The sequence below is a fragment of the Sminthopsis crassicaudata genome, chromosome 3 (genome assembly GCF_048593235.1).
Source record: "Sminthopsis crassicaudata isolate SCR6 chromosome 3, ASM4859323v1, whole genome shotgun sequence".
Taxonomy (NCBI): Eukaryota; Metazoa; Chordata; class Mammalia; order Dasyuromorphia; family Dasyuridae; genus Sminthopsis; species Sminthopsis crassicaudata.
The window spans coordinates 114974238-114989152 of NC_133619.1; the positions used below are offsets into that span (position 1 = coordinate 114974238).

At 32.3% G+C, this 14915-nt stretch overlaps 1 long non-coding RNA gene across 5 annotated transcripts in view; it reads right to left on the reverse strand.

Annotated features, from left to right (window-relative positions):
* Positions 1–405: 405 nt before the first annotated feature.
* Positions 406–14915, reverse strand: part of LOC141564892 (uncharacterized) — a 102080-nt gene continuing 87570 nt past the window's right edge. For 3 of the 5 annotated variants that reach the window (XR_012488783.1, XR_012488782.1, XR_012488784.1), the window contains 3 exons: positions 5959–6181; positions 3316–3409; positions 406–831 (listed from right to left, as the gene is read on the reverse strand). This is a non-coding gene — a long non-coding RNA (uncharacterized LOC141564892). Of the gene's footprint in view, positions 832–3315; positions 3410–5958; positions 6185–14915 lie in introns of all 5 variants that reach the window. The other 2 variants (XR_012488785.1, XR_012488786.1) reach the window with 1 other exon arrangement.

Here is a 14915-nt window from a genome sequence, read left to right on the forward strand (position 1 = left end):
AATCGCCTCATCTAGTTTTGATATGGCAAGGGACTGAAGACTTTTTACCATACTAGTTTCCCCTCTTTAGGACATTCTATTTTTAAGTGTCCTTAAACATTGGTACTCATAGGAAGGTTGGCAAAGTTCAGTGGCACAGTTCCATATTCCTGGAATCTATGAGTGTTTTTATGTACCCCAAGATTGCATTCAGTTATAATATCACACTTCTGACATACTGAGTTTTTTAAGCCCCAGAAAGTCTCTAGATCCACCTTATATATGTGTGTATATATTTGCATAAATATACAAATATATGTATGTAAGGTTGATTTATTTATCAAGTTGACTGTCTTGTACAATGCTTTACCTTTATTCCTATTGAATTTCATTGTATTATAACTATATTGCATTATATTCTCTGGATCCTAATTATTTATTTATTTTTTTAAAATTATCATCTTCTCCTTCCCTTTCCCTTTTTCCTTCCCCTTCCCCTTCCCCTTTCCCTTCTCCTCCTTTTCCTCCTCCTCTTCCTCCTCCTCCTCCTTCTCCTTTTTTTCTTCTTCTTTTCCTTCTTCTTCATCTTCTTTTCCTTCTTTTCTTCTCTTCCTCCTCCTCCTCTTCTCCTTCTCCTCCTCCTCTTTCTCCTTCTCCTTCTTCTCTCCCACCCTCCTCCTCCTTTTTCTTCTTCCTATTGTTCTCCATTCATTGGTTGTTCACACCCACCACATCAGTGTACATTGTTCCCTGTATAATATTTATTTTTAGTTCTTCACTGACAATTGTTTTCTGTGAATTGCATCCACAGAGCAGTGATAATAATGTGTTTCTTGGAGAAATCTGAGAAATCTGAGATCATTAAAGGAAACATTAAAGTACAGAGTACAGTTAATAAATGTTTATAATTTCTTTTTTAAGTTGGTCTATCTAAAACATTTTAGAAATGTTTTAGTTTTGCCTCCAATGTTATAATGTCAGGTAAACATAAGTTATTCTAGTTTAGGACCTTCATTAATAAAGATATTAAAAGGAAGCACATTGATTGGATCTTAAGAATGCATAAGAATACTAATTATTGGTAGATTGTTCTCATCTTTCTCCCCAAATAAAGTATTATTACTTTAACTCTAAACAGCATTAGACATAAAGGAGAAAAATCTGGTATATTTAGAGATAATTTGTTTTTCCTAGTCATGAGATGCTTGGCAGAAATAATAGAGGATGCATATTTCAGCCCTTTCTTTAATCATGTGTATTTTATCAGAATCAATATATAATAGTGCAGTAACTGTATCTACCTCAAATAAAGGATGATCAAACATGTCTGAAATGAAAGCAACAGGTGTAGAAGATGAAATTATCAAAGCATTCACTGTAAAGATTTTTGTCTATTTTTCCTTTCCTTTTTGCCCCCAAGGGGCCTCAGAGACCTTACAGATCTGTTCTTGTTTTAAAAATTAATTCGCCTTCTCTGTGACAACCTCTGCAATGAAAACAGAATACCCTTTATAGTAACCATCACTGTCACAGTTTAAAGTTGGCAGCAACTAGCTGTAGAGTGACAGGGTGTGAGTTCCATCATGAGAAGGAAAAACAAAGTATCGAGATGAGAAACAAGATCTAGTACTACTCTATGTTTAAACCAAAAGGCTCCAATATGGGTTCTCCCAGTCTTTGTAGGGAAAAGGAGGAGCTTATCCTTTCCCAAAGAAATGAACGATAAACTAGTCAGAGCAAGAAGATGACAGGATAATCACTTCCTTTACTGAACTATAGTTAGTAAAGAAATTTGGATCCAACATAACTACAACTACCCTTCATCCATTATTCTTTCCTACTCTCCTACTCTCCCTGTCAAGCTGCTGTTCAAGCTCGGAAGCTTCACCCCTTCTTTTCCATCCCTCCCTCAGGGAGTTGAGGATTAAAGATAATTGCTACCTAGGACTCCACAGTAGTAGCTGCAAAAGTGCCACAAGAAAATTCCCCTCTCTGCTTAGTCTACTTCTCCCTTGGCAGATTTCTTGATTACCCTGTAGTTAGGGCAGGTGTCTTTCTCTGAGGGTGGCCTGGGTTGCTCTCAGGCAGTGGTTGTTGAATAAGGGCTCTGAACCACTCAATTTTTTTTTTTAAGTTGGATGGTATCACAGGTGTAAAAACATGTAATTTTAAAATAAATATACATATATTGAAAGATGTTTACCATTAAGAATATAAGACTACAAAAATTGATGCTTATTGCTTTAAACAAATATGCTAGCTTATTACAATGCTGTTTTAAAATAAATATTTCCCTATTTTATGTTTTTTATGTTTTATATGCTAGTAATATTATTGTGCAAATTACATTTTATTGTTAAGCATAGTAAAAATTAACTGTATAAAAAACTAAATAGTATCCTCAGTCCTTCCCTCTATATTGAATATGATTGCTTCTATTATAAGATGTTTAAGAAAAATAATTTTTTCTTTACTTCTGAAGAAATGTTTCTTTTATTATAATTATGACTTTGAATTTTTATATTGAGAACTAATTTTAATCTCTAGCTTATTTATTTTGCTTTTATAAATCAGACTATTTTGGGAAAGAATGGTAAAAGAACCAACTGACTATTTTGTATTATGTACAGATAAAAACCAGATAATTCAATCATGGCAAGCTTTACCTTTATGATTACTGACTGACCTTTAATGTCTTAATTTTGTTATTATATTTGGAGGAAGTCAGTAAAAAAAAAATCCAATTTAACTAGCATTTATTAAATACCTACTATATACTACTCACAAAAGAAAACACTGGAAATACAAACTAAACACGAAATAACTCTGGCACAGTAGGAACAACTAACCTGTCTACCCTTTGCAGGTTAAATTAGTTTTGTTTGTTTGTTTGTTTACTTAAAAGATATTTCTCAATACTTGACTAACTTGGGAGCTTAGACTGCAATGACACTTTCTCATCATCTGAATATAAAGCAGCCACGAGCAGTTCTGCCCAGGTGCTCTAATGCCTATTAGTAGATCACAATGGGAGTTTTGTTGGGTTGAATGAACTAAAGGGGTTCTCAATGCCTTTCCTTGTTGAATATCTTTTTTTTTTTTTTTTTTTTTTTTTTTTTACTATGCTTAAGTGAATTTCCTTTTGTTAACTGTTGAGTAAACTATCAGTATCTCCTTTTGTTCAAACATCATACCTAAATTGTTATGAACTAATCTAAATTAAGCCCTGACCAGAACATTCAGCCATCTGTAAATACTTCATTCTAATGAGAAAATATAATATGTAAACAGATAAGTATATTCATGAAAATTTGAGGATAAGAAAGAAATACTTACCAATAGCTGCAGAAAGACATACCATAGGAGATATAGCAAATGAACTTAACCTTAAGAAACCACTTTGGCTCAGTTTCCTCATCTGCAAAATGATCTGGAGAAAGAAATGGCAAATCACTCCATATCTTTGCCAAGAAAACCCCAAATTGGGTCATGAAATGTCAGACAATTGAAAAATGACTGAACAACATCAAAAAGAAATGTATGAGTCAGAATTCCAGTAATGGTGGAAAGCCTGTAAAAAGGCAGAGAGGTAGGTGATAGAATGCAGCTTAGGAAACAGTATGGAAGTGACTTTGGAGTTCGAGACTGGGAGTAATAACAAATAAGCCTGAAAATGTAGGCTGGAACCAGACCACCAAGGCCTTTAAACACCCACAGGAGCAAGTACTTTTAACTTTTATCCTAGAGACTATATGGAGTCACTGAATCATTTTATGCTAGGAAACATGGTAAGATGTATACTTTAGGAAGATTATTTTGGCAGATGTGTGGATAATAGATTGATGAGAGTAGATACTGCAGATTGAGAATCTAGAAGGTTGTTCCAACATTCTGGGAGCAGAATTAAATAAGCGGATCAAAAAAGAAGTTTGGAATAGAATTAATAAGATAAGATGATTAGTTGAAAGAGGTGGTAAGAAAGAGGGAAGTGTTGAGGATGATTTGAAGTTGCAATTCTGTATAACTAAAAGCTTAAGAAATAGAGAAGAGTGGAGGAGTATTGGGTTTGAAGGACTTCCATTTTGGACATGTTGAATTTGAGATGACTTCTCTCCTAGCTTGAAATATTGATATATGTAGATCTGATTTTGGAGGCATTAGTTCTGCTATGGTTGTAACTCTTCCTTTTTCCTATTTCTGAGTGTCTGCCTTCATTTTAAAGCTGTCCCTTAAAATCATGAGGCTGTAATGGACTGTTTTCAGCAATTAAGGGACAATCTAACTTTTATGAAAACTTCAGTTAAGCCTTAGAATAAACTACAATAGACTTGGATAGCAGGGAGACTTTCTTCCAATTGACTTGGATAAAGAGCATAATTCTTTGCTAAATTAGCTAAAGGTTATATCACTACTAGCAAATTCTTCCAGTACATTTCAAAGATCTGAGATACAACTGTGTCAATCTGGCTGGCAAAAAAACAAAAAAAACAAAAAAAACTTCTGAATGCTTAAACTTGGAAATATTCTTGAGTGCTTAGTGCTTGATTACCTTAGCTATTCTAGAAAGACATCATTATACATTCTTTTGACAAGATGAAACTTTTACAATTCAGAAACTAGTACAACACTCTCCAGGATTCTCCCTAGGGGAGAATATGGTCATCACAAGCCAGACTCATTGCATTAGTTGTGTTTATTTCTAATAATTCATTAATTTTTTTTAAAAATCAGATTATAAAACATTTTCATTTAGTATTATAAAAAAAAAACAAGCAAATAGAAAAGAGCTCACTTTTTATGCATAAGAAATTTATGTAAATTCTAGACAAAGGGAAGATTGAAGGATGTATAATCTAACATGGACAGGATTATAAACAACAACTATTCAGACAAGCAAGAAATTTCCCATGTGTTTTTGTAATGAATAAGCACAAACAATATAGAATTGTATAGCTGTACCTTTCAGAACTGAGGCATGATTTACATAGTGGCATTATAAATAATGACATGTATTTTCATCTCTGTCCCTGAAGTTGGGAACCAATATTTTCATGATTATAGGAAGATAGTTTTAGAGCTGGAACAAACTTTGGGATAGTATAAAGACTAGATTCTAAACGAATGCTTTCATTTTACAGCTGTTATCTCTGACCACTATAATATTAAATTATATATCTAGAGTAAGTTACAGAGTAAGTATTTTGAACACAGCTTCTTTAACCTCAAACACAGTCTCTTTGAGATGCTAAAACCAATCTGCATGTAAAAAAATTATCCCTTTTCTCTCTAAGATAATGCAAAGGTCATATGATCAATTTTTTATTGCACAGAAAGGCATCCTATTTGAGGATTGAAATATGATGCTGTTTGAGCATTCCTTTTTATTTGTTGTTAATTTGTATATAATTCTCCCTATGTATATTTTGATCAGTTAATCTACATTTTAAAACAATCTTTTCAATCTGCATAGAACCTATGTGTGATCACACACAGAGGTGTGATCGATGAGGCCCTATAAAATATTTTGGTGAAAATGCTTTTCATGGAGTTGTTCATACTTAAAGGTTCTGACTTTGATTTTATTTTCTTCCTCATAGGCAGAATGTTGTATTGAATGGAATGAAAACCTTGGAATTAGGAAGAACTGGGTTCAAACCTTTATTGAGATGCAATTTGTATGACCCTGGGCATACTTAGCTTTTCTGAATATGTTTCCTCATCTGTGTCTAACAGTGATGGGGATTTGAAATTGTTTGATTAGGAAAATTCTCTACTTTGTCCAGAGACCCCACCCTTGTGTTTGACCATTTGTTCCCTAACTTCAGAAATAACTCACTCTAGTTGGTTGCTCTTGGTTTCAGAATCATGAGACCAGAAAGGAATGAGTTGGGAAGTTATTTGGGCCATCCTCTCAGAGGGCTCTCTTTTTATTCTACATAATAAACTTGTTATTCTACTGAATATATCTACTTTTCCTACCTCCAGAATCTTGTTGGCTCAGATTAAATTTAATATTCTTTTTGGTCTTGATTATTTCCCTTTTTTCTCTGCTTTTGTAGAGCTCTGATGATATTGGTGATAGTTGTGTGGTGGTGATTTAGTAAAAATTTCTGGTTCATCTTGAACTTCCAGCTGACAAGAATCTCAGTGATTGGAAAGACGATCTCCTTTTCTCTGTGAAGTTTACTATAGCCCCTCTCAGCTGCTTTTAAACAAATTAAAGACAAAAATGAATAATTCCTTGGTTAATCATAGTCTTATCTTACTATCACTTTTTAGAGACTATGTGGATAGAAATGCAAAAGAGATTTGAAAGAAACAGAAATGAACTTTGGAATGAATTCATGATCTCCAAGAAAAGAGAGAGATTTCACTATTTTTAAACTCTGGAAAACATGGACAACTACAATCTTTCTTTTCCTGACTCATTGCTCAAATCTAGTTCTTACCCAGTATCTTACCTGAGGAAAAGTGTACTAACAGCAATAACAAGGTACACTGATCAATTCTCTACTCTCCTATCTTTTTTTTTCTTTTTTTTTTTTTGTGGGGGGGTATTCTCTGAGAAAAGTTCACATTCTCAAAGCTTCTAAGTGGGAACTGTATGATCACAGTAAAAGCTACTTGGTTACAGAGGCAGGGCAGAAGCTCGAAGTAGTCCTCTGGTCTACATGTATGCTTTGGGTTAATAATCTCTCCTTTGATGAAGAAGCAGTGTGCTCTTCGGTCCTTTAACAATTCCTATTGTTCTATTACACATTTAATCTTTTGTGCGATTTCAATTCTCTCCTTCCTTTAAAAAGAAAGAAGATTTTTGTTCCAAGGAGGGTCACATAGCCTATCTGCTCCATGGGATTTAAGTGAGAGAAAGCCTGGAATTCTCTTTTGCCTAATAGGCATTATCTTCAAAGACTACTTGTAATATTATGGTTGTTAAAGTACTTATGTTCCAGAGTTTGGGGGTGATCAAATGAAATGCTGAACCTAAAATATTTTGTAAATTTTAAAGTATTACAGTATCAGCTATTACAGTGACAAGTGAATTACTTGGGAAAAGCAATAATTTTGATAATCATACTTCATAATGTGACTGCAAGAGTCATATATTTGCTTCTATTGATACTAGGCTGACTCAGAATGCCTAGCCTTGTTTAGATAAAATTGGATCAACCTGATAGCACACTTTTAGTTATTTCTCTATTGGTTGAATGCTGCTACCAAACTGTAGGTATTTTATTGTTTTTTTTTTTTTTAAGAATAGATATTATTTTAAGATAATGTATAAAAGTTATAGCTCATAAAGAACATACTTTATTAAGTATTAGGAATATTACAACAGCTATTGATGTGGGGAAGTCAAGTATTTCAAGCCCACAAACGGACAATAAAATATGATCAGTTGCCCCAAAGTACAATGGAAAACGCTCTTAAAAACAAAAATTAAGAGACATTAAAAATTATTGCTATGAAACTGCCTAATTAATCCTCAGAAAACAAGCAGAGATAACAAGATAACTTGATAATTGAAAAGATTGTAAATGATTCATATATAGTGTGATATAAGGTTTCTTGAAGTTATAAGAAGTGGGAGAAGACCAGTATAAAAAAGCAACAAATAATACAGCTGTTAACTGTTGCTACCAGGAACAAACACTTGTTGGCAAGACAATGCCAAAACTGAAGTATTAAAGATTGGAAAAATATGATTTTTATAGATAAAACTCACTTTTTTTTAATCAAGCCTATATTGAAATCATTGTCAGAAAACCAGGTGAATGCTTAATCTGGGTATCTTTATCACAATCTGAAATATACTCTTCTTCAAAAAATATTTTTGAGGATTTTAAACTTTTATTAGGCCTGGGATGCTTGTAGGCTTTGCCACTGTCTGACCATCTTTATCTATAACAATACAACATCCATACAAAGGGACTGCCAGAGTCCAAGAGGACATTAACTTCCTGAGAAACTAATTTGAAATGCAAACATCAAAAATAAGAGAGTACTAGAAAAGCAAATATATTGAACATTAGGAAGTGTCCATACAATAATGAATGGCTTATTAATGTCCTATTAGCACCTTAATACCTCCAAAGGTCATAGAATGAAGTAAATAAAACACACATGAGATCTGGAGGTGTTTTTGTTCTGTTTTGACAATCTTAGGAAAAGAAATAAATGAGATGGAACATAATTGAGAAGAAAAGAATAGGAAGAAGAATGACTTAATATCTATGTAATAGGGTGCATGAGATGAAGTCTATAAGATGAATAACATGAATAACATACAAACATTGAAGAATGTCTAGAGTAATCATGTGCCATATGAACCTCATTTCATGTGCTTAGAAAAAAAACAACAGACAAACATGAAAATTTTGATGTTTAAAGAACATTAAATTCAACAAGGAAATGACAGATAAAGGGAAAGAGAACAGAAGAGATTAAGAGGATGGGTAGGATTGCAAAGGGATTATTTATAAACAAAATGGACTTCACTATCAAGGGATTGAATATGAATGGAGGATTAAAAGAAAGAAAGAGTAAACTCTGTGATTAAGGATAGAACAAGGGGAAGAGGGGCAACAGAGCAGAAACAGATCACTTCAATTAGAGATCACTAGCATTAAGCTTACTCTTCTTTTCCCACCAACTTTTTTTTTTTTTTTTTTTTTTTTTTTTTTTTCTAAAGAGGGAATCCAGTGGAAAGAGAAAAGCACCAGAGGACATTGGTGTTGGGTAGAGAGGGGAGGGGAACTTTAATTAATAATCATAACCATTAATGTGAAAGGGATGAATTTACTTATAAAACTAAACAGGATAGCATACAGTATCATAAAACAAAGTCAAACATTTATTTGAATAAAAGTTCACACAAGTCAAAATATTTACACAAGGTAAAAATCTGAAAGAAAATATTGCTGGTCATTTTTAAAAGCAGGATTAATAATCATTACCTCAGAAATAGTAATAGTAAATTAGACATAAATAAAAGTGATAAACAGAGTAACTAAACTATGCTTAAGAATATCAGAGATAATATAATATACTATTATTTAACATAAATATGTACATGTGTATTATGTATGTGTGCACCAAAATAACATAGCATCCAAATATTTAATTGAAAAGCTAACCAAATCATTGGGAAAGAATAAAGTCATTGCAGTAGTAAATCCTTTCAGACTTAGCAAATCTAACCAAAAAATAAACTAGAAAGAAGTTAAGGATCTGAAAAGAATTTTAGGAAAAAATTAGACATGATAGATTTCTGGTCATATCTATATCACTATCTATATCTCTATATAGATATAAATAGATTCGTTCCTCTATGTTCCCTTCAATTTTATAAAGAAGGATGTGCAAAGTCAGCTGCTTGTGCAGAGTCAGTTTGAGTGATACCAATTTATTAAATATGAAACACACTTTATTGACCATAGTACAATAATTTCTGAGGAATCAAAATTATGGATCACCCAAAAAAGCAATAGAGAGATGATTGATTGACACAATAAATAAGCTGTAACACATTAGTAATGGTAAACTGTGTGCAAAAATTCTCAACAACAATCTATAAGATATAATCAAAGAGACAGAAGAATGGAATAGGATGTGGGCCAGGCATTTAACATGGATAAGGAGTAATAGATGCTGCATTTATAATCCTAAAATGTCAAGACCTTAGGAAAAAGATTCTCAGTATATTCATTAGAGGATTTATAAGAGGACATGTTCAAACTCTATAGGATGAAAGGGGTGTGTGAGTTGAGATTTAGAATTTTGCAAAATTATCAATGAAATACAGATCTACTGAAAAATTAAATTATTGATGTATGAACCATGCCCAATAAATTTATGGATAATAATACATTTGTATCTTTATATCAAAGAATCAGTGCTATTAAACTCTAAAATCAGTGAAAATATTTAGGTATTATTCCCTTAAGAATGTATATGAACAACTCTAACTCTCAAATGTCAGCATTCACAATAATTAGACAATTACATCAAGTTTTATTTTATTTAAATTGGATTGATGTATACTATATTATTTTTCATAAACTTTCTCTGCAAATTTGATATATTTCTGATATTGGCTTTTATTGATTAATCTGGGAACCTGATCAACCTTATTAACACTGCTTCTATTAAAAAAAAAAAAAAAAAAAAAAGAAGAAGAAGAAGTTTTCCCAAACATTTGACTTACAAATGGACTTTTGCAATTCACTGCTTTTGTCATCTGGAGTTTTTATATTGATAAAAATTTATACACAAAATTCCAAATATGTATAGCACATAGATGAAAGGAAAAAGCAAAAATCTAAATGTTGTTGATAACCTATGGCCCTATTGTGAAAGTTTGCTGGGACAATTAGTATCCTGTTTAAGGAAAATATATTCCTCTATCCCTATTACTACTTAATAAACTATCAACATAGCAATGATGGATGGGGTAGAAAGATCAACTTTTCAATAGTCATTAATTTTTTTCTAGAGTTCCAACTCTTAGAGCAGCAAACAGTACTCATTACTGCAAATAATAGAAAGGCTCTATGAGAGATAAAGGAAAAAGGAAACTGGATTAATCAATTTGAAGATTGTTTTTAGGAATTTCCAAGCATGAGTTTTTTGAAAGAAAAATATAATAGAGAATGATTTCCTCTCTTTTAACTCAAACAGGCCCTGTCTGTCTAATACTTGATATCCTTTATCCCTTCAAGTCAGCATTGAGAACTTAGATCAAACTACAAACTTAGATCTCAGAAAGCTTTTAGTGTTTCCTTTTTATAGAAGCTGAATTACTTGAATGACAAATGTTAAACAAGTTTTCTCCCCCTATCTTTTGATATATAAAACAAGATTTTTTTTTCTTCCATACTGACAACAGTGATAAGATGAACTTGAAAAAAAAAGTATTCTGATGGTAAAGTATGATATTACTTTTCCATACAGAGGTGGTGGTCTATAGTAAAGAATAAAGCACACCTTTTCGGATAAAGCCAATATGGCTTAGATGTACACAATTGTGAAAAGGTAGGGTTCTTTGGAGCATGGAATTGGAAGGTCTTTAGGATATGACAATAATATCATAAAAATATGTAAGCATATGCAAAACTTTATTATCTGAAAATGTCCTTTGAAACTCACAAACCATAATGAATCTAACCTTGATTCATCTACATTATGTGTTGGTTTTTGTCCATAGTGGAACTTATTCCTATATGTACTTATAACACTTTGTTTACCTCTCTCTTTGGACTTATATTCTTTTGTATTAGAGACATTTCACACCACATTTCTCTAACCAAAGCTGTTTTACAAGAAAATAATTAATAAATAATAAAATTACTACTGTGGTAGCACAAAAGATAGAATGCAATGATTGAAGTCAGGAAGAATCCTCTTCTTGAGTTCAAATGTGATCATAAATCTTATTAGCTGTGTGAGCCTGCACAAGTCATTTAACCCTATTTATCTCAATTTCCTCGTCTGAAAAATGAGCTAGAGAAGGAAATGACAAATCACTCCAGTGTCTTTGCCAAGAAAACTTCTAATGAGATCATGAAAAGTTGGACAAGACCAAAAGAACTGAACAACCACCCTCACCTTCATTCAGGTCCTCATTATCTCTTGCTTAGATTATTGCAACAGATTGTTAAATGGTCTATCTGCCTCAAACCTCCCCCTCATTCCATATCTTCTCAACTACTACCAAAGTACTTTTCCATAAGTGCAGATTTGACCACAAGCAGATCTGATATCAATAAGTCATCTATTCAATAAACTCCAATGGTTTCCTATTATCTCTAGTAAAAATATAGATAGATAAATAGACAGATTGATGAAGATAGGCTGGTAGAGACAGACATATGAGTTGATAGATAGATAGATAGATAGTAGATAGATGAGACAGATTCTGTTTCACTTAAAACCTTTTGCAAGTTGCCAAATGATCTTTCCCACATTATTATTACTCCCCTTCCTGAACTCCTTTGTCAAGTCAAAGTAACTTTCTCTTTGTTTCTTACCTACTAAATTCTATCTCCAATCTTAGCATATGCCTCACATATATTTTATTTATATCTTTACCTCATAAGGTCTCAGTCTTCCTTTAAGACATAGCTCAAGTACATCTTCTGCATGATGTCTTTTCTGATTCCTCCAGTCCTTGACATACTCCCTTGCAAAATATTTTGTATGTTGCTATTTTGTAAACATTTGTATTTATTAATTTCATATTTATATATTTTATATGTACTTATCTATCTCACTACTTGAAGGCTTTTTGTTAATGAAGTGTTTTATTCTTTGAATTTATATGCCCATTATTTAGCACAGTACCTGGTATACAGTAGATGCTTAATAAATACTTATTGATAAAGCCATTTCTAGTCATATAAGAATGCTCTTAATCACTATTGATAAGAGAAATTAAAGAGAATAACTTTGAAGTACTACTTCAAACCTCTTAGGTTTGCTTAGATGACAGGAAAAGATAATAATAGGTTTTGGTGGAGTTATGGGAAAACTGGGACAATGCATTGTTGGTAGAATTGTGAAATTTTCCAAAAATTCTGGAGAAAAAGTACTGTGCATGATCCAGAAGTCTTACAATTGGGTCTGTATCCCCAAAAGATCATAAAATAGGGTAAAGGACCCACAGTTGCAAAGATGTTTGTAGCAGCCCTTTTTTGTTGTAGTAAGACACTGGAAATTAAGTGTATTCCCATTAGTTTGAGAATGACTACATAAATTTTGGTATATGAAAGTAATGGAATATTATTATTATATAAGAAATAACAAGCAGGCTGATTTCAGAAAAGCCTGGAAAGACTTACATGAACTGATGGTGAGTGAAATGAGCAGAACCAAGAGAACATTATACATAACAACAACAAGATTACATGATGATCAAATATGATATAAGTGGCTCTTCTCAACAATGAGGTGATTCAAGGCAATTCCAACAGAGTTGGGATGTGGATTAAAGCATATAATTTCACCTTTTGTTGTTGTTTCCTTTTTTTTCTTTATCATGAATTTTTCCCTTTTGATCTAATTTTCTTGCACAACATGACAAATATGGAAATATGTTTAAAAGAATTGCATATATTTAACCTATCAGATTGATGGCTCTCTTGGGGAAAGGGGAAGTAATAGGAGGGAGAACATTTTGGAACACAAAGTTTACATAAATGAATGTTGAAAATTATCTTTTCATGTTTTTGGGAAAATAAGATTTGATTAGGTAAGGAAAAATAAATATTTATTGAAAAGGTCATTAACCCCATCTTTAACCTCATTAAGTTTAGCTGCCCATATGTTACTTCTTTTTATTTCTTTTTTAGAGCCTAAAATACCTTGCACATGTCAGGGATTTAACTATTTTTTGAATCAATGACTACATTTCATCTTTAAGATTTTAAACATTAGGTTATCAATGTGGAGCTAGAAAGAACCTTGGAGACTATCTTATCTAAACCCCTCATTTTGCAGGTGACTAAACTGAGAGCTCGAAAGGCCAACTGATTTGACTGAGATCATATAGATATGGGATATGAGTCTAGGTCCTCTAACTTCAAAGCCAGTGATATTTACACCTTGTAAGAGACACCCAAAGCCCTCATAAGCTATAAACTCATCATCATCATTATCATCATCATTATCATCATCATTACTCCCACCACTATCATCATCCTTACTACCATAATCAATTGTAGTTATAGAAACAGTTCATATTTCAGACTTATCCCTACCCCTTTAAATAATAGAAAGAATGGAATAGTTGAGTACTTAAAAATCCAGATACCTTGGTTTTAATCTGAACCCTAATACTAAGGGGCTACTTGACATTTCACTGATTTTCTACTAACTTTTTTTCTCATGTGGAAAATGAGAGGGTTGATCTCAAAGGCCTCTTCAATTTCTGAAAATATGATTCCAAGATAACCTAAAAACAATAATTGTGCATTGCAAAACAAGAATACAAATGAACAGATTGCTGTTAAGATAACAAGAAGTCATGTATATGGCAGCTTTGGGTGATAGCTTTACTACTTCTTTTTTGTTGTTGATAAGGCAATTAGAGTTAAGTGACTTGCCCAGGGTCACACAGCTAGGAAGTGTTAAGTGTCTGAGACTAGATTTGAACTTAGGTCCTCCTGATTTCAGGGCTAGTACTCTATCCACTGCACCACCTAACTGTTCCTGCTTTAGTACTTCTAAGTTGGCTTATAATATACTATATTTGTGTTAAATAGCATTGCAATATTCAAATGTTAAGTTTGCCACTGTCTATTCAATAACAGTAATATAAGTACATAGATCCTTTCATTCTAGGGTCTCAAACCATTTTACAAGCATTGATTATATCTAAGTGAGAAGTGATACCAGTATTATTCTACCCATTTTATAGGTGGATAAATTGAATCATTTTATACAATATTACATTATATTATGTAAAAACTACAAAACAAAACTCATTTTAAAGTAATTGACTTATTTAAATTAACTTACTGGAAGAAATTTAGGGATGAAATAAAATCATGAGAAATGATCTGCATATACATAAAACAAGAGATTAAAATCCTTGTAGGATGATGATAATGATAATAATAATAATAATAAGCATTTTGTAGTATCCATTCATATTTCTTTAGAGACATCTCCACTCCACATGTTCAGAACATAGACTATTTGTGCCCGACCTGTGGCAGAAGCTTCTGATCTCTTATTGGTCTGATCAGTCACAGTCAGAAAAACTCCATCATAGTGATGCCATTTTGGTCCTCTTTTTTTTTTTGGGGGGGGAGGAGAATTCTGAATTCTCTTTATTTAATCCATGCTGTTTCTCAAGCCACAGTTCTTTAAAAGTCTTTTCTTTTTCTTTCTTTTTAAAAAAAATTGATAGTATTTTATTTTTCCAAATGCATGCA